At 41.7% G+C, this 25,208-nt stretch overlaps 1 long non-coding RNA gene across 1 annotated transcript in view; it reads right to left on the bottom strand.

The window, feature by feature from the left end:
* The window catches only part of LOC121847839, a 49,753-nt gene that overhangs the window by 10,829 nt on the left and 13,716 nt on the right, over positions 1-25,208 (bottom strand). Inside the window, exon 2 of the long non-coding RNA XR_006084707.1 lies at positions 22,790-22,880. This is a non-coding gene — a long non-coding RNA (uncharacterized LOC121847839). The remainder of the gene's footprint in view (positions 1-22,789; positions 22,881-25,208) is intronic.

Raw genomic sequence — 25,208 nt, 5'->3', positions numbered from 1 at the left:
CGAACTCTGGAGCTCTGTCAGAGTGACCATCGGGTTCTTGGTCACTTCCCTGACCAAGGCCTTTCTCTCTCGATTGTTCAGTTTGGCCTGGTGGCCGGCTTTAGGAAGAGTCTTGGTAGTTCCAAACTTGTTCCATTTAAGAACGATGGAGGCCACCGTGTTCTTTGGGACCTTCAATGCTGCAGAAATGTTTTGGTACCCTTCCCCAGATCTGTGCTTTGACACAATCATTTCTGGGATCTCTACAGACAGTTCCTTTGACCACATGGCTTGGTTTTTGCTCTGACATGCACTGTCAAATGTGGGACCTTATTTAGACAGGTGTGTGCCTTTCCAAATCATGTCCAATCAATTTAATTTGCCACAGGTGGACTCTAATCATGTTGTAGAAACATCTCAAGGATGATCAATGAAAACAGGACGTACCTGAGCTCAATTTGGAGTTTCATAGCAAAGGGTCTGAATACTCATGTAAATAAGGTTTCGTTTTTTCAAACATTTCAAAAAAGTTTTTTTTTTTTCAACTTGGTGTTGTTGGTAGATTGTTGAGGAAAATGTGTTATTTAATCAATTTTAGAATAAGGCTGTAACGTAACAAAATGTGGAATAAGTCAAGGGGTCTGAGTACTTTCTGATTGCACTACATAAATATATATATATATCGTAGTCTGGCTTTTTTATGGCGGTTTTGGAGCAGTGGCTTCTTCCTGGCTGAGTGGCCTTTCAGGTTATGCCGATACAGGACTCGTTTTACTGTAGATCATTTTGTACCTGTTTCCTCCAGCATCTTCACAGGGTCCTTTGCTGTTGTTCTAGGATTGACTTGCACTTTTCACACCGAAGTACGTTCATCTCTAGAAGACAGAATGCGTCTTTTTCCTGAGAGGTATGATGGCTGCGTGGTCCCATGGTGTTTATACTTGCGTACTATTGTTCATACAGATGAACGTGGTACCTTCAGGTGTTTGGAAATTGATCCCAAGGATGAACCAGACTTGTGGATGTCTACAAAAATAATTCTGAGGTCTTGGCTGATTTCTTTTGATTTTCCGATGATGTGAAGCAAAGAGGCACTGAGTTTGAAGGTAGGCCTTGAAATACATCCGCAGGTACACCTCTAATTGACTCAAATTATGTCAATTAGCCTATCAGGAGCTTCTAAAGCCATTAAATAATTTTCTGGAATTTTCCAAGCTGTTTATAGGCACAGTCAACTTAGTGTATGTAAACTTCTGACCCACTGGAATTGTGATACAGTGAATTATAAGTAAAATAAGCCGTCTGTAAACAATTGTTGGAAAAATGACTTGTGTCATGCACAACTGACTTGCCAAAACTATAGTTTGTTAATTAGCAATACATTTGTGGAGTGGTATATATATATACTGATCAAAAATATCAACCCAATATTTAAAAGGTAGATCCAATGTTTCATGAGGTGAAATAAAAGATCCCAGAAATGTTTCATAAACACAGAAATATTATTTATCTCAGATGACGTGTACAAATGTGTTTATATCCCTGTTTGTGAGCATTTCTCCTTTGCCAACAAAATCCATCCACCTGACAGGTGTGCCATATCAAGAAGCTGATTAAACAGCATGATCATTGCATAGGTGCACCTTGTGCTGGGGACAATAACTGTCCACTTTAAAATGTGCCCTTTTGTCACACAACACAATGCCACAGATTTCTGAAGTGTATAGGGAGGGTGCAATTGGCATGTCGACTGCAGGAATGTCCACCAAAGCTGCTGCCAGAGATTTGAATGTTCAATTCTCTACCATTAGCCGCCTCCAACGTTGTTTTAGATAATTTGTCTTTACTTCCAACCGGCCTCACAACCGCAGACCATGTGTAACCACGCCAGCCCAGAACCTCCACATCCGGTTTCTTCAACTGCGGGATCGTCTGAGACCAGCCACCCGGACAGCTGATGAAACTGAGAAGTTGTCTGTATTTAATAAAGCCCTTTTGTGGAGAAAAACAAATTATGATTGTCTGGGCCTGGATCCCCAGAGGGTGGGCCTGGCTCTATGCCCTCCCAGGCCCACCCATGGCTGTGCCCCGGCCAAGTGAAATCCATAGATTAGGGCTAAATGAATTTATTTCAATTGACTGATGTCTTTATATGAACTGTAACTCACTAAAATCATTGAAATTGTTGCTTGTTGCATTTACATTTTTGTTATATATATATATATATATATATATATATATATATATATATAAGCATATATATAAGTATGATCCATGCCGCCCTCACACACGTGTGTGTGTGTGTGTGTGTGTGTGTGTGTGTGTGTGTGTGTGTGTGTGTGTGTGTGTGTGTGTGTGTGTGTGTGTGTGTGTGTGTGTGAGACTTACAGGCCGTGCTGGGTCGGCAGTGAGGTTAAGACTGGACATTAATTATGGACGTGCGTCTGTTTCTCTGACAGAGGCAAGCTGAAAGTTGCATTCCCCTCTCTCATCCCACTCACACGCAGACATAAGCTGACTGACACAGAGGCTACACACATACACACTCTGGAACACACACAGACTCTCAAGAGCCACACACTTCCAAGCAGCCCCCTTTTCTACTATGTCACATCACATTTGCAAAAACAACAGTGAAACCATAACTGTTCTCTCCCTCTTTCTCTTCCTTTGTGTCCTTGCTCACCCCTCCCTCTGCCACCCGGTACAAATAGCTGGTTTCTGAGGGGGAAGCTTGTGAGGTTTTGACTGCTTCTCACCGGCCCGATAACCCGCCAAGGAGACTCAAAAGAGGCTGCTAATGGACTCGGGCCCGAGTGCTTGTCACACAAACATTTCTGCTGTCACAGCGTTTTATCACACACACTCCCACACACGGCGCAGCAGAACACAAGGCCGCACAAACAGACAGCTTGCACCTGTGTCCTAGCAACATGTCTCTCAATGCATCACTTTACACATTTTTATCTATTCCTTATGTTAGAGAGCATTCTCTATTCCTTATGTTAGAGAGCATTCTCTATTCCTTATGTTAGAGAGCATTCTCTATTCCAAATGTTAGAGAGCATTCTCTATTCCTTATGTTAGAGAGCATTCTCTATTCCAAATGTTAGAGAGCATTCTCTATTCCTTATGTTAGAGAGCATTCTCTATTCCAAATGTTAGAGAGCATTCTCTATTCCTTATGTTAGAGAGCATTCTATTCAAATGTTAGCATTCTCTATTCCTTATGTTAGAGAGCATTCTCTATTCCTTATGTTAGAGAGCATTCTCTATTCCTTATGTTAGAGAGCATTCTCTATTCCTTATGTTAGAGAGCATTCTCTATTCCAAATGTTAGAGAGCATTCTCTATTCCTTATGTTAGAGAGCATTCTCTATTCCAAATGTTAGAGAGCATTCTCTATTCCTTATGTTAGAGAGCATTCTCTATTCCTTATGTTAGAGAGCATTCTCTATTCCAAATGTTAGAGAGCATTCTCTATTCCTTATGTTAGAGAGCATTCTCTATTCCAAATGTTAGAGAGCATTCTCTATTCCTTATGTTAGAGAGCATTATCTAGTCCTTATGTTAGAGAGCATTCTCTATTCCTTATGTTAGAGAGCATTCTCTATTCCAAATGTTAGAGAGCATTCTCTATTCCTTATGTTAGAGAGCATTCTCTATTCCTTATGTTAGAGAGCATTCTCTAGTCCTTATGTTAGAGAGCATTCTCTATTCCTTATGTTAGAGAGCATTCTCTATTCCAAATGTTAGAGAGCATTCTCTATTCCAAATGTTAGAGAGCATTCTCTATTCCGTATGTTAGAGAGCATTCTCTATTCCTTATGTTAGAGAGCATTCTCTATTCCTTATGTTAGAGAGCATTCTCTATTCCTTATGTTAGAGAGCATTCTCTATTCCTTATGTCAGAGAGCATTCTCTATTCCTTATGTTAGAGAGCATTCTCTATTCCGTATGTTAGAGAGCATTCTCTATTCCGTATGTTAGAGAGCATTCTCTATTCCAAATGTTAGAGAGCATTCTCTATTCCGTATGTTAGAGAGCATTCTCTATTCCAAATGTTAGAGAGCATTCTCTATTCCTTATGTTAGAGAGCATTCTCTATTCCTTATGTTAGAGAGCATTCTCTATTCCTTATGTTAGAGAGCATTATATTGCATTTGTGGGGAATAGGATTTGTTGAGTGTTAAACGGTTTGACTATCATCCAAGAGTAATTATTTGACATACTTGTTTCCGATGGTGCCGTATGAAATATTTGCTTGATAACAACTTTATATTGAAAATTGTTCAGTAAATTGTATGCTTTCAGTGCTTTTTATGTAAAATACAGCAAATACCATGTTTACCCCCTCTAGTTGTTTTATTTTTAACTACAATTTAAGTATTTCAAAAGTACTACCCCCACTTCTATGTCCCCCATTCCAGTGAAATTTGACATTTTGAGCTTGTCAGCTTTTATATGCTCTGAAAAGACGAGAAAGCTAGGCCTCTTGGATCTCTTTGTTGAGGGATCAGACACATCACTGTCCCCAAAGGTCCAGGTCTCTGTGGCTCGACATAATTCAGCGCAAATCGCTCCGCTCTCGTAATGGAGACTGTCCGAATTCCCCTCGGACCACAGCCCTTGTTTCGCCACTGTCTCTCATTTAGCCATGCCTGCTCTTCAAATGAGCCTAACCAGGGGAGACTTGTAAGACCCCCCCCCACCCCCTCTCCACACAACCCTTCTGCTCTGACCCAAGTGGACTGAATTATTGATGGTGATCTTCAGATGTATTCGTTAAGCTACACAACTTGGATGGGGAGCGTTGGAGAGGGTGGGGTAGTGGTGGTAAAAGGGAGGGTATTTATGTTTGTGCACACAGGAGAGCCAGTTCCCCCTATTCTCTCACCAGAGTCTCTTCATGCCCCCCCATGCTCAAGAGTTCTTTGGAGGGCTAAACTGACAAACACACAAACCATTTTTGATGTTGAACAGCTCACAAGACATGCTTTTAGACCTGTCAGAATGACAGTTGAGGGAATAGACTGTGGAAAGAGTGGGGGGAAGGCCATGCAAGTTTAAAGAGACAATACAATGTGAGTAGTTTGTTTTTGAGAGAGATGGAAGGAGAGGCAGACAGACAAAAAATAGCAAAGGGAGAAGGAGAGAAATTCACTTTACTCTATACTTCACTCAACATACTGATTTGTATTTACGAGTCAAAGAACTTAGATACTCTGACAATAACAATAGCATGTGGAATATCTGTCAGCATCAGTCATTTCAACGGTTCCTGAAGAGTATGACTTCTGACTGCCTAGACTATCTAAGCAAGATGGCACTACACTTACAAAAAAAAGGTTTCCGAATGGGTTCTTCGGCTATCCCCATAGGAGGACCCCTTTTGCTTCCAGGTAAAAACATTTTGGGTTCCATTTAGAATCCTTTGTGGAAAGAGGTCTGCATCGAAGCCAACACAGTTAAACTTGGAACCAAAAGGGTTCTTTCTACCTGGAACCAAAAAGGGTTATTCAAAGGGTTCTCCTATGGGAACAGCCGAAGAAACCTTTTAAGTTCTAGATAACAAGTTTTTTTTCTAAGAGCATACCTCATCAACCCCAAAATCATTTTGTTCACTTCAAATACTTGTTTATGTTTTTTTGAAGAATGACAGGGCCAATAAATGAATCAGGAAAACCCCACTGATTGTACTGTGAGTATAATAAGTACTCACATATATATTATATTAAGTACTCACATATATACAACGTAGGATTAAAATAGATTTAACTGTGATTTTTTTTGTGAACTATCTAAAACAAAATACTCTGTAATGTCAAAGTGAAAAACAATGTTAACATTTCTTAGTCAGTACATGTTAGAAACGCCTTTGGCAGCAATTACAGTTGTGAGTCATCTTTTTGCCATAGATTTTCAAGCAGATTTAAGTAAAAAATATAACTTGGCCAGTCAGGAACAGTCACTGTCTTCTTGGTAAGCAACTCCAGATAAGATTTGGCCTTGTGTTGTAGGTTATTGTAAAGCAGACTGAATCAGGTTTTCCTCTAGGATTTTGCCTGTGCTTAGCTCCAACTTGTTTCTTTTTCACCTGAAAAACTCCCCAGTTTTTGCCAATGTCAAGCATATCCATACCATTATGCAGCCACCGCCATGCTTGAAAATTAGAAGGTATTTACTCAGTGATGTGTTGTGTCGGATTTGCACCAATTATAAGGCTTTCTGTGTTTTCATTTTACCATGATTCCATGCAGTTTAACTTCAGTGCCTTGTTGCATACAGGATGCATGTTTGGAAGAAAACAATTCTACATATTTCTATTCTTCTTTTCACTGCCATGTAGGTCGTTATTGTTCAGTAACTACAATGTTGTTGATCTATCCTCAGTTTTCTCCCATCACAGCCATTGAACTCTGTAGCTGTTTTAAAATCACCAATGACCTCGTGGTGACTTCCCTGACCAGTTTCCGTCCTGTCCTGCAGCTCAGTTCAGAAGGTCAACTATCTTTGATGTGTCTGGGTGGTTTAATACATCATCAACAGCATAATTATCAACTTGACCTTAAAGAGATATTCAATGTATGACGTGTTATTGTTACCCATCTACCAATCACTGGCTTTCTTTATGAGGCTTTCAAAAAAGCTCCCTGGTCTTTGTAGTTGAATCTGTGGTGGAAATTCAATACCTGACTAAGGGGTGTTTCCCCCATACATACAGAAGTAGTATGTATGGGGGACAGAGGACGGTCATATTTATTTATTTATTTATTATCCTTATGATTTCACACGTTGAGTCAATGCAATTTATTGTTTTATTTGTTTAGCCAAATGTTACTCCTAGTCAAATTTAGGCTTGCCAAAACAAAAGGGGTGAATACTTATGCAATGACTATATTTTAGTCATTACATATTTATTAATTTGTCAACATTTGGAGAATGTTCTTTTTACTTTGACATTATGGAGTATTTTGTGTAGATCAATGACATCACAAATAAATCCACTTCAATCCCACTTTGGATGGGTCAGTACTTTGTTTTTTTTTCACCCAAAAATGTGTTGGAAAATATATATATATACACACACACACACACACATACATACATACATACATACATACATACATACATACATACATACATACATACATACATACATACATACATACATACATACATACATACATACATACATACATACATACATACATACATACATACATACATACATACATACATACATACATACATACATACATACATACATACATAAAAAGTATTCATACCCCTTGACTTTTTCTCCCCCCCAAAATACATGAATGCCTTATCTAAAATGGATTAAATTGTTTGTTTCTTCTCATCAATCTACACACAGTACCTCCATAATGACAAAGCAAAAACAACATTTTAGAAATGTTGCTAATTTATTAAAAAGAAAACCATAAATATCACATTTCCATAAGTACTCAGACCCTTTACTTAGTACCTTGTTGCAGCAATTACAGCCTTAAGACCTCTTGGGTATGACGCTACAAGCTTGTCACACCTGTATCTGGGGAGTTTCTTCCATTCTTCTCTGCAGATCCTCTCAAGCTATATTAGGTTGGATGGGGAGCGTTGCTGCACAGCTATTTTCAGGTTTCTCTAGAGATGTTTGATCGGGTTCATGTCTGGGCTCTGGCTGGGCCACTCAAGGATATTCAGAGGCTTGTCCCGAAGCCACTCTTGCATTATCTTGGCTTTGTGCTTAAGGTTGTTGTCTTGTTGGAAGGTGAACCTTCACCCCAGTCTGAGGTCCAGAGCACTCTGCAGCAGGTTTTCATCAAGGATCTCTCTGTACTTAGTTCTGTTCATCTTTCCCTTGATCCTGACTAGTCTCTCAGTCCCTGCCACTGAAAAACATTCCCACAGCATGATGATGCCATCACCATTCTTCACCGTAGGGGTGGTGCCAGGTTTCCTCCAGACGTGACGCTTGGCATTCAGGCCAAAGAGTTAAATCTTGGTTTCATCAGACCAGAGAATCTTGTTTCTCTTAGGTGCCTTTTGGCAAACTCCAGACGGGCTGTCATGTGCCTTTTACTGAGGATTGGCTTCCGTCTGGCCACTCTACCATAAAGTCTTGATTGGTGGAATGCTGCAGAGAGAGTTGTCCTTCTGGAGGTTCTCCCATCTCCACAGAGGAACTCTGGAGCTCTGTCAGAGTGACCATCAGTTTCTTGGTCACCTCCCTGACCAAGGTCCTCTTCCCCGATTGCTCAGTTTGGCTGGGCGGCCAGCTCTAGGAAGAATCATAGTGGTTCAAAACTTCTTCCGTTTAAGAACGATGGAGGCCCCCGTGTTCTTGGGGACCTTCAATGCTGCAAAAATGTTTTGGTACCCTTCCCCAAATCTGTGCCTCAACACAATCGTGTCTCGGATCTCTATGGACAATTCCTTTGACCTCATGGCTTGGTTTATGCTCTGACATGCACTGTCAACTGTGGGGCCATATATAGACAGGTGTGCGCCTTTCCAAATCATGTCCAATCATTTGAATTTACCACAGGTGGACTCCAATCAAGTTGTAGAAACATCTCAAGGATGATCAATGGAAACAGGATGCACCTGAGCTCATATTCGAGTCTCATAGCAAAGGGTCTGAATACTTATTTAAATAAGGTATTTCTGTTGTTGTTTTTTTTATACCTTTGCAAAAGTTTTCAAAAACCTGTTTTCACTTTGTCATTTTGGCGTATTGTGTGTAGATTGCTGGATTTACGAATATTTAATCAATTTTAGAATAAGGCTGTAATGTAACAAAATGTGGAAAAAGTCAAGGGGTCTGAATACTTACCGAAGGCACTCTATATACACAAATAAAATATTACCACACGGTAAATGTGAACCACCACATGGATTCGGTCCTAAGTAGCAACATTTGAAATAGAGTTTTCTTTATATTGGATAAAAGTAGAGATTCAAGCTAGAAAAGTCTATATCATATACTGCAGTTGATGATTAATGGAAAAGTAATTCTGCTTTGAAAGTTGACAAACTTGTTACCTCACTTTTGAGAAAATGGCCCTTGAATGTTTTGGTACCCCTACTGGAGAGCTCTTCTTTGTCTACACCCATTCAGCATCGTTCACACCCTCTTAAGCCTTAGTCCCACCCATCTCTTTAATGATTCACACGTGAGGCCATGTACTAAACAGAGTGAGTAGTGTAGTAAACAACCAAAGATTTCAAGATTAAAAGTGGTAAAAGTAGTTGCCTTACAATATGGGGAAAATCCAGGTAAAAAATCAAGTCCTGGGTCTCCGGGGTGGCGCAGTGGTTAAGGGCGCTGTACTGCAGCGCCAGCTGTGCCATCAGAGACTCGGCTCATCAGAGACTCGTAACCGGCCGCGACCGGGAGGTCCGTGGGGCGACGCACAATTGGCCTAGCGTCGTCCGGGTTAGGGATGGGTTGGCCGGTAGGGATATCCTTGTCTCATCGCGCACCAGCGACTCCTGTGGCGGGCCGGGAGCAGTGTGCGCTAACCAAGGTTGCCAGGGGCATGGTGTTTCCTCCGACACATTGGTGCGGCTGGCTTCCGGGTTGGACGCGCGCTGTGTTAAGAAGCAGTGCGGCTTGGTTGGGTTGTGTTTCAGAGGACGCATGACTTTCAACCTTTGTCTCTCCCGAGCCCGTACGGGAGTTGCAGCGATGAGACAAGATAGTAGCTACTAAACAATTGGATACCACAAAATTGGGGAGAAAATTGGGGTAAAAAATTCAAATAAATAAATCAAGGCCTAGTTCCTAATCTGAGATGCATTTTGATGAAAAGAAAAGAAAAAGACTTTCAAATGCCTCTTTTGTGACGATGTGATGTGCGACATACGTCTAGATTCCTGAATCAGGTCAGAAATGATGAGCCCAACATGATATTTTTTATGGATGCTTTTAACTTAATTGGAGTTTATTACATTCAATTCCCCTATACACTGTATAACGAATATGTGACTTACGTGATGGCGAATATGCAGGTGACTGATATTTTTTGAGCTATGGCAATCATCTCCTATTAATAATTTGATCAAGAAAGGCAACAACGGTCACACTTTTGATTTGACTAGGAATGAAATCCTCCATTACTGGCAACATGTTGTCATGTATTTGAAAAAAATCTAAGAGGATGTTAATTGTAGAGCTGCCAGTGTTTTTACTCTGGAAGAACGAATTGTGACACAGCAAACTAGCGATGAACATGCTTGATACCACTGTGAAGTCCCAGAGAGCAAAATAGAGCAAGCACTTGCGAGCAGAACTTCAAGCATTCGAAAAAGAGCATGATTTGACTAGGTCATTTCTACATGACGCGAAGCAAGACTTGTTAGCACAGAAAGCAAATCATCTCCAAAGTAACCGAGCTATCTAAAGAGCCCCTATTGCAGCTATTGAGACATGTACAGAGGCTAAGTCCAAACAGCCCACAAAGAGTAGTTGTAATTTCTGTCAAAAGGAAGGGCATACGGTCAGGCACTGTTGGAACCTATGAGGAGGAAACCCGCCTGCACATTTCAGGCAGCTTGCCTACCCACAGAGTAGGACCAACTATTCAGTTAGGTTTTGTAACTCTTGTCACAGAAAGCGGTCATACTATGCAGAGACGTTGGGATTTAGGGAGGTGTCGCCCTTCTTGATTCTACTTGCAGCATAGGGTAGATTTGAGGTTTTCTCTTAAAATGTTGATTATTTGACGATGTGTTAATAATTTTTTCCTTTGCAATTCCATCATTTTTTATATCCATTTGCGACGGCTATATAGGTTTCTTTGATGTATACAGATTGCTAGACAAAATGTAATGGCTCCTGTTAAGACACAAGGAGTTGGTTTTCATGCGGTGATCTTTGATATATTTTATATTCATCTGACTGATTTGACACAACCACATATGAAGTTGCTATTGACCAATCCAATCAGATAAACAGACAGTTTTATGTTAATTGAAATGGGAATTAATATGTGATGTCTTGGCGTACCTTCAGTTCTGGGTTTTGCTCTTACAAATAATGGAGCATTCATTTGTAACTTGTTTGCAGGGAAGATGTTACCTAAGAACATTTGCATGTCTAAAGAAGACAATGCTACCTGCCAAACTGACATTTTTGAAGTGATGCTGCAAGGATCATGAACTGCTGCTCTGAAGATTGTCTACAGTGACTACAGTGCTGGCCGTCCGGTTTTGAACACTTCTGTCTGATGCAGAATCAGATGTGTTCAAGGGAGGATTATGTAGGGCGGCCTAGCCCCCGAAGTGACTCTTATCTACTGTATGCAAGGATTCCTTTGTGTTGTTTTAGGAATGCCTCGTGATCTTACCAACACTCTCCTGTCACACTTCTGGGTAGCAGGGGTGCTGTTGTCTTTACAGGTCTGTAGGTCTGATATCGAATTTGAGGTTAACTCAACGGGTAATGCAATTGCGTCAACAACTCCGATTTTGAATTTCAACACGGTCAGACGTTATGAAGTGTCTCACATTCATTGTCTCTACATTATTTTAGTTCCTGACATGCGCCGGTGAGATACCTACATTAACTCTCTCCCTCTCCCATGAGCTATGGCTCAAGCCATGGTTTCTTTGTCTCTCTCTCTCTCTCTCTCTCCCCCTCTCTGATCGGGCTTAGAATAATGCCTTGTAATGCTTGTTAATGCTTTACAATTTAAGCTTTATGCCTTGTAGGTGAATCCATTCATTTGACAAAGTAATTAAATACTCTTGAATTTAGAATTCCATTCTCGGACATTTTTTGATTGCCTATTACTGTAACTCAACTGTAATTTCTTGCATATTGCTAAATAATCTGTATTGAGAGTCGGATAAACATTTGAATAGGCTAATTGATTAGTCTTATTGCGGCTCACATGTGAGGTATACTGTATACAAATATATGAAATATTATATCGACGTTCTCAAGACCTTTTCAAACGTTCGATATCAAAGTATTTTTCTAGTGATCAGGATGCTGTATGCGCTGCAGGTGTGTAACAGACAACTTGATGGAAAAACGTTATTTTAATAGTTAAGCTTGACTATTTATTTTCATCACGTATAATTCCTTTAATGAAGATATTAATGTCAACCAATGTCATCAGTCAACATAAAAAAGGGACCTTAAGTTTTGTATTTCCCTCACGTCCTTGCATTTTTAGCCAGCAAATTCAGAGCGAAGCAGGGAGGATCTGATATTATGGCCAGTGATGGTTGTGTCCTCCAGGGTTTCTCTGGTGAGCTGGAAACATTTGCTGAAAAGACGACACTCAATTCTCTCAAGCAGCTCCAACAACAACAAAAAAGGCAATAAAAACATTCTTCATCAGAAATAGTAGAGGAATGGGGCAATTCATTTCAGAACCATGGAAAGTAAATGTCATCAATATTTGACATTGTTTTATGGAGAAGGCACTTGATTTCATCCGGGACTCTCGAAATGACCACTAGCTATCAATTACCATTGACAAGATTTGTGTGCATTTCAACGTTTTTTTCAAACTTTGTTTTGCTCTGGCTGCTCTGATGTCGCCTCCTTCTTGATCTGAGCTCATTCCTAATTCAGTGCTAGACCTTCACCATGCCTGTGTTGTACCATCACTCTGATATTGAGCTAACATTAACACAATGCTAACAAGCTGTTATAACACTGTAAGCATGGTGTTGTTATCTATCCAGACCCCCTTTCCCCCGGGCCTTTGAGGAGAGGAGAGCTGAGGTGAGGGAGGCGGGGGTGGCTGCGGTCCCTTGGAGGCTAGTGCAGGGTGATTTGTGGCGCGAGAAGACTAATGAAGTGGTAGCTGTGCCACCCTGCTTCTTTTGCAAGATCAATTCGGCCGCGTACGGAGGCATGTTTTATGAATGATGGACACCTCCTCAGGCCATCCATATACCTGAGCTCCGGCGTCACCGCGGGCTCCCACGGGCTGGGAGGCAGGGATCCTGCAATCCTTCTTGTTTGCAACACTATACATTACGGCTCACTCCGACAACGCTGCGACATCGCCACGAACTGCTGAGAGAGTCAGAAAAGAGTTAACGACTTTGTGATCTCCTCCTCTAAACATTCAAAATGATCCAACCATTATTATTGAATGCATGACTGACACATCACTGTGAGGCTGACAGGGTTTTGCAGTGATGACACTGTAATATCAAAGAGAGAAGACAGGGTGTTGTCGGAGGAAGCTTTTAACATTTAATGACTTCAAAGATAGATATTTAGTCAGTGGTAAATGAAAATGGGTTAAAAGTGAGCAAAGAGTCCTGTCTCACTGCCCTTTTGTCCCCTACAGACTGAGTGTTTTGTTTGGGTAATGAGAATGGTTTACCATATTCAAATGGACATTTTGGGGTGAACGAATTCAAAAGTGAATGTGTATTTGTTCTGGTGATTAAGCGCTATCCTTACTGAACTTAAATGTAAAAATAGGCACAAAGTTAGCCAACATATTTATATACATCTATATATATATATACATTTATATACAAGTATAATTCTACCTTTTTTGGGAGGAGAATGTAAAGTAGTGTTGTTAATGTGAGACGGTATGCCCCCTGGTTCACTTAGAAGTGCTCTTAAGCAGAGCACATGTCAATAAGAAAAATCTGATGTCAGTATTTTTTGTATTCCCGAGGTCACAGTGCAGTGCTCATCTGAAGGTTCGATGGCATTTTGAAATGAGAACGATGTCCTGAGCGCTGCCTCCTGCGGATGAGCGCTGCCTCCTGTGGCGAGGTTGAAAGACAAAAGTAGATCACACTGAATACTTGCCAGAGTTTTCTGGAAGTTATGAAATTCAAAGGCCTCCCTTTATTTTCTATTTCATTCGAATAAAAAGGAGAGACAGAGAACTTGAGTCTCATACTTTTAATCGGAACTTTGAGATTGATAGGCTCAGGCTGTCAGTAAATCACGCGCATGCTGACAGTAGCCTTCTTTTATGATAATCTGGGCGTCAGATGCGAGTGGGATGGGTGGAAAGGGGAAGGAACCACCTTCCAATCGAGTGCTGGCAGTGGAGCTGTGTAGCCCGGTTCAGAGGACGTGTCGAAAAGGGTGTTTAGTGTTTCCTCTCATTCTACTACCGAATGAGTACCTGCAAGGGAATTGAGTTATGCTGATGATAGTTTATAATATTCTGGGTTGGGAAAGTAGATTACTTTATCAATAACTACAATCAAAAGGGAAGGTGAACCACCAATAACTGATGCCTTGCCAGCATCCCACCTGGTTGAGAATTAGACATTTTATGTTGCAGTATCTTTGATTGAATAAGGAGCACACTGAAGGCACACTGTGTCTCCACTGAATAGATACAATCACTCGTTTTTACACTATGTACAGGAGCAGTCAAAGTTTGGACACACCCACTCATTCAAGGGTTTTTCTTTCTTTTTACTATGTTTTACAATGCAGAATAATAGTAAAGAATCAAAACTCTGAAATAACACATATGGAATCATGTAGTAACCAAAAAAGTGTTAAATAAAAAATAAAAAATGTTATATTTGAGATTCTTCAAAGTAGCCACCCTTTGCCTTGATGACAGCTTTGCACACTCTTGGCATTCTCTCAACCAGCTTCACCTGGCATGCTGTTACTGTATATCTATTAATAGATTCATAAAAATGTATGATGGATTTGTGAGTCAGAGCCATGTCGATTCCAGCCACTCGCAAACTCCTAATGAATTCTCTATACAAACTGCCGCTCACACACGTCTTACTGTTGCAACCATCTGACAGAGACACACAAATATTCACATAACAGTATCTGGAACCCAAACTCTCACCAGACACGTACACATACACACATACAGGTGAAGTCGGAAGTTTACATACACTTAGGTTGGAGTCATTAAACTCGTTTTTTCAACCACTCCACAAATGTATGGTTGACAAGCTATAGTTTTGGCAAGTCAGTTTTCAAAAAATTCTTGACAGACAGATTATTTTACTTATAATTCACTGTATCACAATTCTAGTGGGTCAGAAGTTTACATACACTAAGTTGACTGTGCCTATAAACAGCTTGGAAAATTACAGAAGATTTTGTCATGGCTTTAGAAGGTTCTGATAGACTAATTGACATCATTTGAGTCAATTGGAGATGTACCTGTGGATGTATTTCAAGGCCTACCTTCAAACTCAGTGCCTCTTTGGGAAAATCAAAAGAAATCAGCAAAGACCTCAGAAAAAAAAGGTAAACCTCCAGATGTCTGGTTCATCCTTGGGAGCAATTTCCAAACGCCTGAAGGTACCACGTTCATCTGGACAAACAATAGTACACAAGTATAAACACCATGGGACCATGCAACCGTCATACCGCTCAAGAAGGAGACGCATTCTGTCTCCTAGAGATGAACGTACTTTGGTGCGAAAAGTGCAAATCAATCCTAGAACAACAGCAAAGGACCTTGTGAAGATGCTGGAGGAAACAGGTACAAAAGTATCTATATATCCACAGTAAAACGAGTCCTATATCGATATAACCTAAAAGGCCGCACAACAAGGAAGAAGCCACAGCTTCAAAACCACCATAAAAAAGCAACTGCACATGGGGACAAAGATCATACTTTTTTGGAGAAATGTCCTCTGGTCTGATTAAACAAAAATAGAACTGTTTGGCCACAATGACCATCGTTATGTTTGGAGGAAAAGGGGGGAGGCTTGCAAGCCGAAGAACACCATCCCAACCGTGAAGCACGGGGGTGGCAGCATCATGTTGTGGGGGTGCTTTGCTGCAGGAGGGACTGGTTCACTTCCCAAAATAGATGTTATCATGATTCTGGAAAATGATGTGGATATATTGAAGCAAAATCTCAACACATCAGTCAGGAAGTTAAAGCTAGGTTGCAAATGGGTCTTCCAAATGGACAATGACCCCAAGCATACCTCCAAATTTGTGGCAAAATGGCTTAAAGGATAACAAAGTCAAGGTATTGGAGTGGCCATCACAAAGCCCTGACCTCATCCTATAGAGAATGTGTGTGCAGAACTGAAAAAGCGTATGCGAGCTAGGAGGCCAACAAACCTGACTCCGTTACACCAGCTCTGTCAGGAGGAATGAGCCAATATTCACCCAACTTATTGTGGGAAGCTTGTGTAAGGCTACCTGAAACGTTTGACCCAAGGTAAACAATTTAAAGGCAATGTTACCAAATACTAATTGAGTGTATGTAAACTTCTGACCCACTGGGAATGTGATGAAAGAAATAAAGGCTGAAATAAATAATTCTCTCTACTATTATTCTGACATTTCACATTCTTAAAATAAAGTGGTGATCCTAACTGACCTAAGACAGGGAATTTTTACTGGGATTAAATGTCAGGAGTTGTGAAAAACTGAGTTTCAATGTATTTGGCCAAGGTATATGTAAACTTCCAACTTCAACTGTATATGTTGGACACATATTCTGCATGCACACAGATACACGCTGACGTGTCTATGAATGCATGTGCACACGCGCACACATGCGCACACAGACAGACAGACACACAGAAACACACACACACACACACAGCTGAGAGTAGTCTTGCGGGTGAGATTGGCCATGAGATAACTCAGCAGTAGTGAAGCCCTCTCTTGTTCCCGCGAGTGTTCTCCATTTATTTTCCTTTATATATTATTCAAGTTGAAATAATTAATTCAGGATATCAAATCAAGATGTTGGAAATCAATCCAAACCCTCTTTCAATCTGGCTTTCATTACAGCAGTATGACTGGGGCTGGTTAAGCTCTCCTGTATTTCCCATACTCATACTGAAGCACTTACGTGGCATTCAGTTGGCTGCTGAGGCAACTCTTTAGTTCCTATAGGCATGTTGAAGCACTTACTCTGCATCCGATTGGGCGGTCGCATTTTTTTTGGTTTAACACTGAGAATCACATGGCCAAAATCTGATTGGATGGTTAAACCATTCCTCTGTTCATTGTTAGTTATTGTTGGGCGAGCTGAGCTGTATTGAACTCCTCGCCTCATTGGTCCTTAAGGTCTCACTCGTTGTTAAACGTTTTCCCCCTGTAGGGGAAACAAGGTAGTTTTCCTTAGTTTAAATAACACTTAGAGTGACATGAAGGTGACTCGTCTAAAAAGTTGTTGATTAAAGTCGTGTCGGGGAGATGTGGCGTTGACATTGTTTACTGTTCCAACAGGATTCCAACAGACATAGGCTGATTTACTTCAGTTTCTCCAGCGCAGGATAAAAACAGGACGTCTCGGACTGTCTAGTGTCTGTCTTCTTAGGGATCTTTTCACGCAATGGTGTAACATGATCCGTCAGCGACAATTGTACAATTCAAAACAACACACAAACGTTGTTGCTTCGTGCACAAGTAGTGCTGTGAAATGTATTGTATATAATGGAACTCTAACTACGGAAATGAATAACATTTTCCATCACAAACCTCAGCCTTTCTCCAAGTAAAGAGAAGACCTGGTTTAGCAAAGGTTAACTGCGAACAGACAATGTTAGGGGGGCGATGCTCTCCAGGCCTGTACATCACTGCATCCTTCATGTGCTTTACTGTCTGCAGAAGACACAATGGCTACTGCTTTTATGGGAAATCCTCCTCCAAATCCTGTATGTCTGCAATAATCAATATTCTTGTGAAATGACACCAAGTTGAACTTATCCTATTTTATTTCGATGGTTAGCTAATCTTGGAGCACGACAACCCCTCTCACAGACATACATGTTATAATTCTGTGGTAAACATGTCAATCAAGGCAGGGTGGGGGGGGTACTTGACTTAGAAGAAACTAGGCGGAGAGGGAAATTTATTGACGCAAAATGTATCTATATTCTCTTAGAGACACTTTTAACCTGAAATCTCCATTGTGGTGATAATTCCAGGTTGTTAAAGTGACATGGAGCCGGGGCGGTCGCCTGGGTAAAGAATGTAGGGGCCAGACCAGACAATTACAGAGCTGTATTTCACCGTACTCTCATAGGGGGATGAGCAGAGACGGGTATAGTTCAGGACACACGCACACAAATACACACACACACACACACGTACACGGACATAACGTACACACACACACACACACGTACACGGACATAACGTACACACACACACACACACACACGTACACGGACATAACGTACACACACACACGGACATAACGTACACACACACACGGACATAACGTACACACACACACACACACACACACACACACGTACACAACGTACACACACACACGGACATAACGTACACACACACACACACACACACACACGCACACACAACATAAACACAGAGAGGACGAGAGGTCAGGACATACATGCAGGGCAAATACATACGTGTACACAGCTGCCTACACAGCTGCCTAGCAACACAAGCGGTTGGCCTCTTACATTCTGCAACATATCTTTACAAAGCATAGGGTCATTTTCTTATTTTCATACTTTCAATAGCCATTTTAATGCAATCTATCCAACACTTGTTCCTGGTTGAATTCAGCAGTAGACCCACATACAGTATATTCCGAAAGGCTTTCTATCGAACTCCCTAATGCTCTTGCCTCATAGTAATATGAAATAATTGAACAACTGACAAAAATTCTTCACATTTCATATCACATTTGAAGAAATCTATGACTATACCCAATGCTCTGTTAAAATGGTGGCTCACTTTAAACAATTCTGTTATTTTGCTGTCAAGTCTTCCGGGCGGCTTAGGTTGGGCGCATTAAAAAACAACAGTCAATATGTGTCAGAGAAATGAAAGTGAATAATTGCTGTAATTAATGACCTGTGGGTATTTAACATTGACGTTGTACTCCTGAGTCTCATACTGAGCATGTCTATCGAGTATTGGAGTGTGTTTCCTATCCTTAAAAATGACGGGGGAATAGATTGCACTGGTTGGCCACGCTTACAGGATGCTGTCAGGGATATTTGAAGAGTACAGTATATGAAATGAAAAGCCTGTCCAGTTCGGTGCTGCACTTCTCTCCTCAAACGCACATCAACGCAGAGCACCTCACCTCACCTTGCTTTCCAGTCACGTCAGGGCCGGACAGCAGCGAAAGGCTGCTCTGTGACATTGAGAGACCTGTCGAAAGTGTCTGGACTTATTTCATGTAGGATAGCCTGGCCATTAGCACACTGTGACCTTTAGTACAATTTCTCTCCGTCGGATTCACACGCTCCCTTGTGTGTGTCTTTTTGTCTGAGGATGTGTGTGTGCGTATGCGTGTGCGTGAGTGTTTGGGTGTGGACTTTGAAGATGAACATTTCTCCCCCAGTCCTTTGCTGGAAGGACTGAGAGAAGAAGAACGGTAGAATAGAAAGTATGAATATCACCACATCACATTGTTGCACACACGCATGCTTATACACACTCGTACGTAGAGCTGGAGCCAGACATTAGTGGGTTTTTAATTTTTTTTATTCTTTATTTGCAGTAATTGAAAATTAATTCACCCAGACGTCAGAAGGAATCGATAAAGAATTCATGAAAGGAAAGAGGGAGTCATTAAAAGCAATAAGGTTAGGATGAAGATGGCATCACTGGGCAGACAGACACTGGAGACACACTCCCAGTCACAGAAGATGGTGTCACTCCAAATGGGCCATAACGGTACAAATTACTGCAGCATAACGGTATCAAATGCAAACTCCTTAGAGACACAGACTGATGGAGAAATATATGTGTTTTGGTGATCATAAGAAACCAAAGGACATAATTGAGTTTTCAGTTTTAACAAATGATTTTACGTATTTATCTTTCAAATATCCACTATTTGTGTAATGTGATGGTATTTCATTAAACCCACATTCACCGTTTGATGGAGCTAAAACTGTAGGCCATTTAGAAATTGCTAGATTGTTATTCTATACCATTCCGATCGCATTGATTCAAACACTCAATATTTCAAAAAATGTATTATCTTCTATGTTCAGACTACGTACGAGTGTCTTAATAGGTTGAGAGCAGTTGAGAGCACACCTTAAAACGGCCTCTCAGACATACCAGCCACCCCCCTGCCATAAAGCTGCCTCAGGAAACAATGCAGCCTCTGTCATCCCGCCTGGGTTAATGGAAAATGGGATATAGTGTCCATAATATTGTGGGATTAAATGATTATTGATTAGATAAAGGTTGAGATAATCATTAGCTTTCATCCATTTTACTGACTCCCTGTGACCTTTCTGCCTCTTGCTTAGATCACATTGGATTTTTCCATATGAAGATTTCGTCATCTCTCACACAAACGCGGAGAGGGAGTGAGTGCAGAGATGAGAGCCGAGGGTGTTTTCTCCCCATCGCCGGCCGTTGTAAATGTTCACAATCACACACACAGCAACACAACATGTGAACGTGGTTGTAATTGTAACAAAATAGTCGAAAGAGCAGAGGCACATTGTTAGGGTATATCTTTTTTTTCAAAGATAGTCCGTGAATTTCAATGGTGTTGTTTCAATAGTATTGTATTCGTGTAGCAGGTGACGGTGTCTATACACTAGATAGATCAGATCCACAGCAGTGTAATAGTTCTGCCTGGAAACAGTGACATGGAAATGCTCTCCTTCTAAAAGCTCTATTTATTGAATTGAGCTGGATATTCCTGGAAATCAAACTTTAACGAGTTCCAGATCCCACCACACATCTGGGCACAATCAAGACTGCTTTGCCTTTGTTCTATTCATTCACAAACCCATGCTGGAATATAAACGTTTATTTAAAGTAAAACTGTGCTAACTACTGGGCAAAAAAATACATCACGGTTTTCACGAGTAAATTACACACCCAAGAACGTCTCTGATGGTGCCAGAGAGCATGAGGTGGACCAAGTCCCCCTCCCCCCATTTTAACAATCAATTAAGCCGTGGAAACACTCAGAGCACAATGTGAAGGTTTTTAGTGAGAAGTGTCAAAGGGCCATTGAACATGCTTTAGGTGAGATGTTGCTGTGCCTTGATCTCTAATGTCACTGGCCTGATTTCCTGTTCTCTGACTGATTTAGTCTTTCATTCTCACTCCAGGGGAGTTCCTACCCATGATTCCTTCTGCCTAAACATTATCACTCACCATCACTGCCTGCGCATGCTGGGAGGAAAGAAAACAACATCAAGCCTGTACTAGGTCTCTACTAATGTCGTGTGTGCGTGTGCGTGTGTGTGTGTGCGCGCGTGTGTGTGTGTGCGTGTGCGTGTGTGTTGCGGAACTGATGGGTATCTCTGCGTGGTCGGATGGGCGTGGAAGACAATGAAAGCTTTATGATTAATATAAATGTGTTCGGCACCTTGTTTATTGCCTTTTATTGTAGATACCTCATGATGAGAGAATGAACCAAGGCAAGCTAAAACACATATGGTTGACTGTAGAAAATCACTGTATACTATAACCCACAATCATTCAGGAACTGCGATGACAACACTAGACAGGATATGCCAAATGCTCATTTATTGTCATTTTTTAGATTCAACATGAAAACATGCATTACATTTATACCCTACTTCACATTTCAATTGCATATTTAATATTCATAATGTAACACACTGTTGAGTATTAACCTCTGGAAGGCTATTCAAACCCTGGCTTGACAGACAAGTCTCTGCTCCTGGCCTTGTAAAAACATAACCCCCACAAACATTTCTTTATGATGATGAAAACCATATGGACGTCAGTTACACAGCTTAAATAAGCATTTGCACAACTAGCAGGCAGGTTCTGCACACACGGCTGACTAGAAAAATAATTAGTGTGGTCACTGAGGTTCCGAATCATGGCAAAGCATGCAGACGACCCCCCACTGCTCCTGTTTTAGCCCCCTTTAACCCCCTACATGTACGGATACACTGGAGTGACACACGGCACATCGGATGGTTAAATGAGTCCGTTTAAAAATCAAGAACAAAAATTACATTTAGGTAAAAAATGTGTTTATTATTCTCTCTAAAATCACTGATGTCCTGCAAATTAGAATCCATTGTACTTTTTTTTTGACTAGCTGAATGTGATGATTATTTCACTTGATCAGAGACAACTTACTCTTACAAGATCGTGAGCATGTTTCCTGCGAAAGACTAATTCATGTGAACCTTATTAAAACCTCCATTTCTTGCCAATAAATCCCATTTGACCACAGGAACAATTACTTTTATTTCCCGCTTTTTCCTGTCCTCTTTTTTGTCTTTTTTCCTGGCTTTTATTTCCATATTTAATTCAGTTGTCTTCATGCATGTGTAGTGCGAAGTGTCATTTAGATCTGAGGTCTGGTTTAAAGTGGCGCGCGGGAGACTTTTAAGAGAGAAAAAGAGAGGGGCTGCTTCCAGAGCAGTTTAATACTGATGGGATCTGAAAAGGTGGAGATGACAGAGACTGATAACTAATGTACTTCCTGTGTACTTCCTCCCTCACTGTCAGCGCCCCTCCCTCTGCCCCCCACCCAAAATAGCTAACTGATGTGTGATGTGTGAGTTGCGGAGGGAAGGATGACATTGTTAGAAGATGAGAGGTGAGTGAGACTTCCACTTAGCACAGAGTGATGCGTTCACTCAGTTAGAGGGAGACAGAGAGCTGAGGAGACGTAGAATGGGCTGGCTGTGTGTGTGTGTGTGTGTGTGTGTGTGTGTGTGTGTGTGTGTGTGTGTGTGTGTGTGTGTGTGTGTGTGTGTGTGTGTGTGTGTGTGTGTGTGTGCATGTGTGTGTGTGTGCCTGCATCTGCATGCGTGCGTGTGCCTGAATGTGTGTGTGTGTGTGTGTGTGTGTGTGTGTGTGTGTGTGTGTGTGTGTGTGTGTGTGTGTGTGTGTGTGTGGACATACCCTGGCTCTTTGATGCTGTGCCCGGTCATTAACCGTCTGTGTCTGCTACCGGCACACAGCGAGAGGCAGTGACCTCCCGTGACCCTCGGCCCTGCAGAAAGGGAAAGAGAAAGAAATCTGAGCATTGTGATGATGCTTGAGCTAATACCCTGAGTTGACCAGGCACCGTTGTCCTCGTTCCTCCATCTGGGCCTTGTGTTAGCTTCCATCAGAGCTGTGAATACATCCACAGAAACATGATTTAACTCCTTTTTTTGGCACTTGTCAAATATAACAATTGAAACGGCAACATATTCCACAATGATACACATTGTGGACTAATGCCATGAAATGTTAGTTCGACATTTTCTTTTGGTTCAAACAGACAGGAAAGTTTTCCAACAAAAGAAATGTCGAGAAATGTTTTGGGCCTGAGCAGAGCGTTTTCACCAGCATATGACCACGGCTGTTTGGATCTCATCTACTTTCAAATGGTGACAAAAAGGTCATAATGGTGAGATAATGATATGATTATAGTGTCCACTTAATGTTGGTAACCATGGCACCAGCTAAGAGAGGTTTGTGATCCAATGGAGCGGGAGCTAAGATTGGCACCATGAAAGAAGTTCCGTGTTTTTACACAGCGCCGGAACGCCCTCAACTCAACTCAGCATAGTAATTACACATTAGGCTACTAGAACCCATCCAGAGGGTGGTTAAAAGTGCACTGTTTAATGGATATAGAATATGGATGAGGGAGATCATAGTTTCAGATGAGTAGGAGACACTGAGCTCTACGTAATGAGAACTGAACATTGGAGGGGTATTATGGGCCATCATATGGATACAAAACACGTCACATCCTAAATAAGAAGAAAAACTCTTGATTTAAAAAAAAAACACTGTCGGAGTGGGACACATTTTAAATGACAATTAAAATCGTGTTATATGGAGGGCAGAATAAGACACACTTGGAAAGTGGAAATGCAGAAATCACCTGATAAATTCGGCCCCACTAAGCTCTAAAATTACAACCCTTTTCCCCCCTCCTTTCCTTCTATTTGGTTCTGAGTAACGACTTCATCAGAATACAATACGCAAAGCAACTTCACTGCTAAGTGCTTTTTTCTCCCCTGAAAACACTGGCCCCGACCCAAGCGGAGGCGAGCGGGTTTTATGTATCACATTCATTTGAACAGATCACACGGCTTCACTGACGTTTTACAAGACGCATGGCTGGAAAAGGCTCTCCAAAACAATAGGACACGGCTCTGCTGTGACACTTCAGACGGCCTGAGGTTCTGCTAGAAGTCAGGGGGCCCTCCCCCTCCAATCAACACGCTCTCTGACACACGCGCACACTGCAGCAAACAGCCACCTGAGGTTGAGTGTGTGCGTTGGATGCAGATGGGGTAAAGAAAGGAGAAAGTTGAGAGGGAGGTTGCACAGGCTTCATACTACATAATACACAAGAGGGGGTCCCAGTGTATTACAGAAAAGGGCAGCAGTTCACCCCACCTAGCTCTGCTGAGACGGTGAAGGGGAAGACAGGGTGAGAGAAAGGGAGGATGAGGGGAAGAGAGGGTGAGAGAAATAGAGGATGGGGGGAACAGAAGGTGAGCGAAGGGGAGGGTGAGGGAATGGAGGGTGACGGAATGAGAGGGTGACAGAAGGGGAGGATGAGGAAAGAGAGGGTGAGAGAAAGGGAGGATGAGGGAAGAGAGGGCGAGAGAAAGGGAGGGCACCTCAGATTTATGTGGGGAGTAATGATGTGGATTTCTATCCACGCTCTCTTGAGCACCAGCAGCATCCCCCCATACTCTTCTCTCTCTCTCTCTCTCACACACACACACACACACACACACACACACACTCGCTTGCACACACAAACACACACACACACTCACAGACTCTCTTACATACACATACATACACACACACACACTCCTTCTCTGCGTGGGGTCTTTGTTCTGGACCTTGGCCTGCTCAGTAATCCCCGGCATGCACATTTGACCTACGACCCCTGTGCTTCCCCTTCGGAGATGGTGGTCATCAGAACTGCGCTCACATGCACCTGTCCACTGGCAGAATAATGATGATGATCCCACCATTGCAAGTGTGGATTTAGCTGTGAGTCGCTGGCTTGGGTCAGGGCATCTGTGGTCATCCGTAGACAGCTAAAGGAATAGCACTTCCCAAATCCCCATAGCCACAAAAGAGGAGTTGTAGTGGGTCAGCTCTGAGACTGAAGCTCAGCACTTGATCCTCTCACTGGGAGATTGTATTTCAACAGGAAACCCTTCAGAAAACATCTACACCTACAGATGCTGAGCGTCTGAGCCTTTCTGTAGGTGCTGCTGCCGGTCAGTGACAACGCAACCCCGAAACGTCAATCCCATTTTCACGATAATCACAATGAAAACTGAAATGGAACAACGTT

Source organism: Oncorhynchus tshawytscha, linkage group LG12 (genome assembly GCF_018296145.1).
Source record: "Oncorhynchus tshawytscha isolate Ot180627B linkage group LG12, Otsh_v2.0, whole genome shotgun sequence".
Classification (NCBI taxonomy): domain Eukaryota; kingdom Metazoa; phylum Chordata; class Actinopteri; order Salmoniformes; family Salmonidae; genus Oncorhynchus; species Oncorhynchus tshawytscha.
The sequence above is the reverse complement of the archived record's forward strand: the minus strand, read 5'-3'. Positions and strand labels throughout refer to the sequence as shown.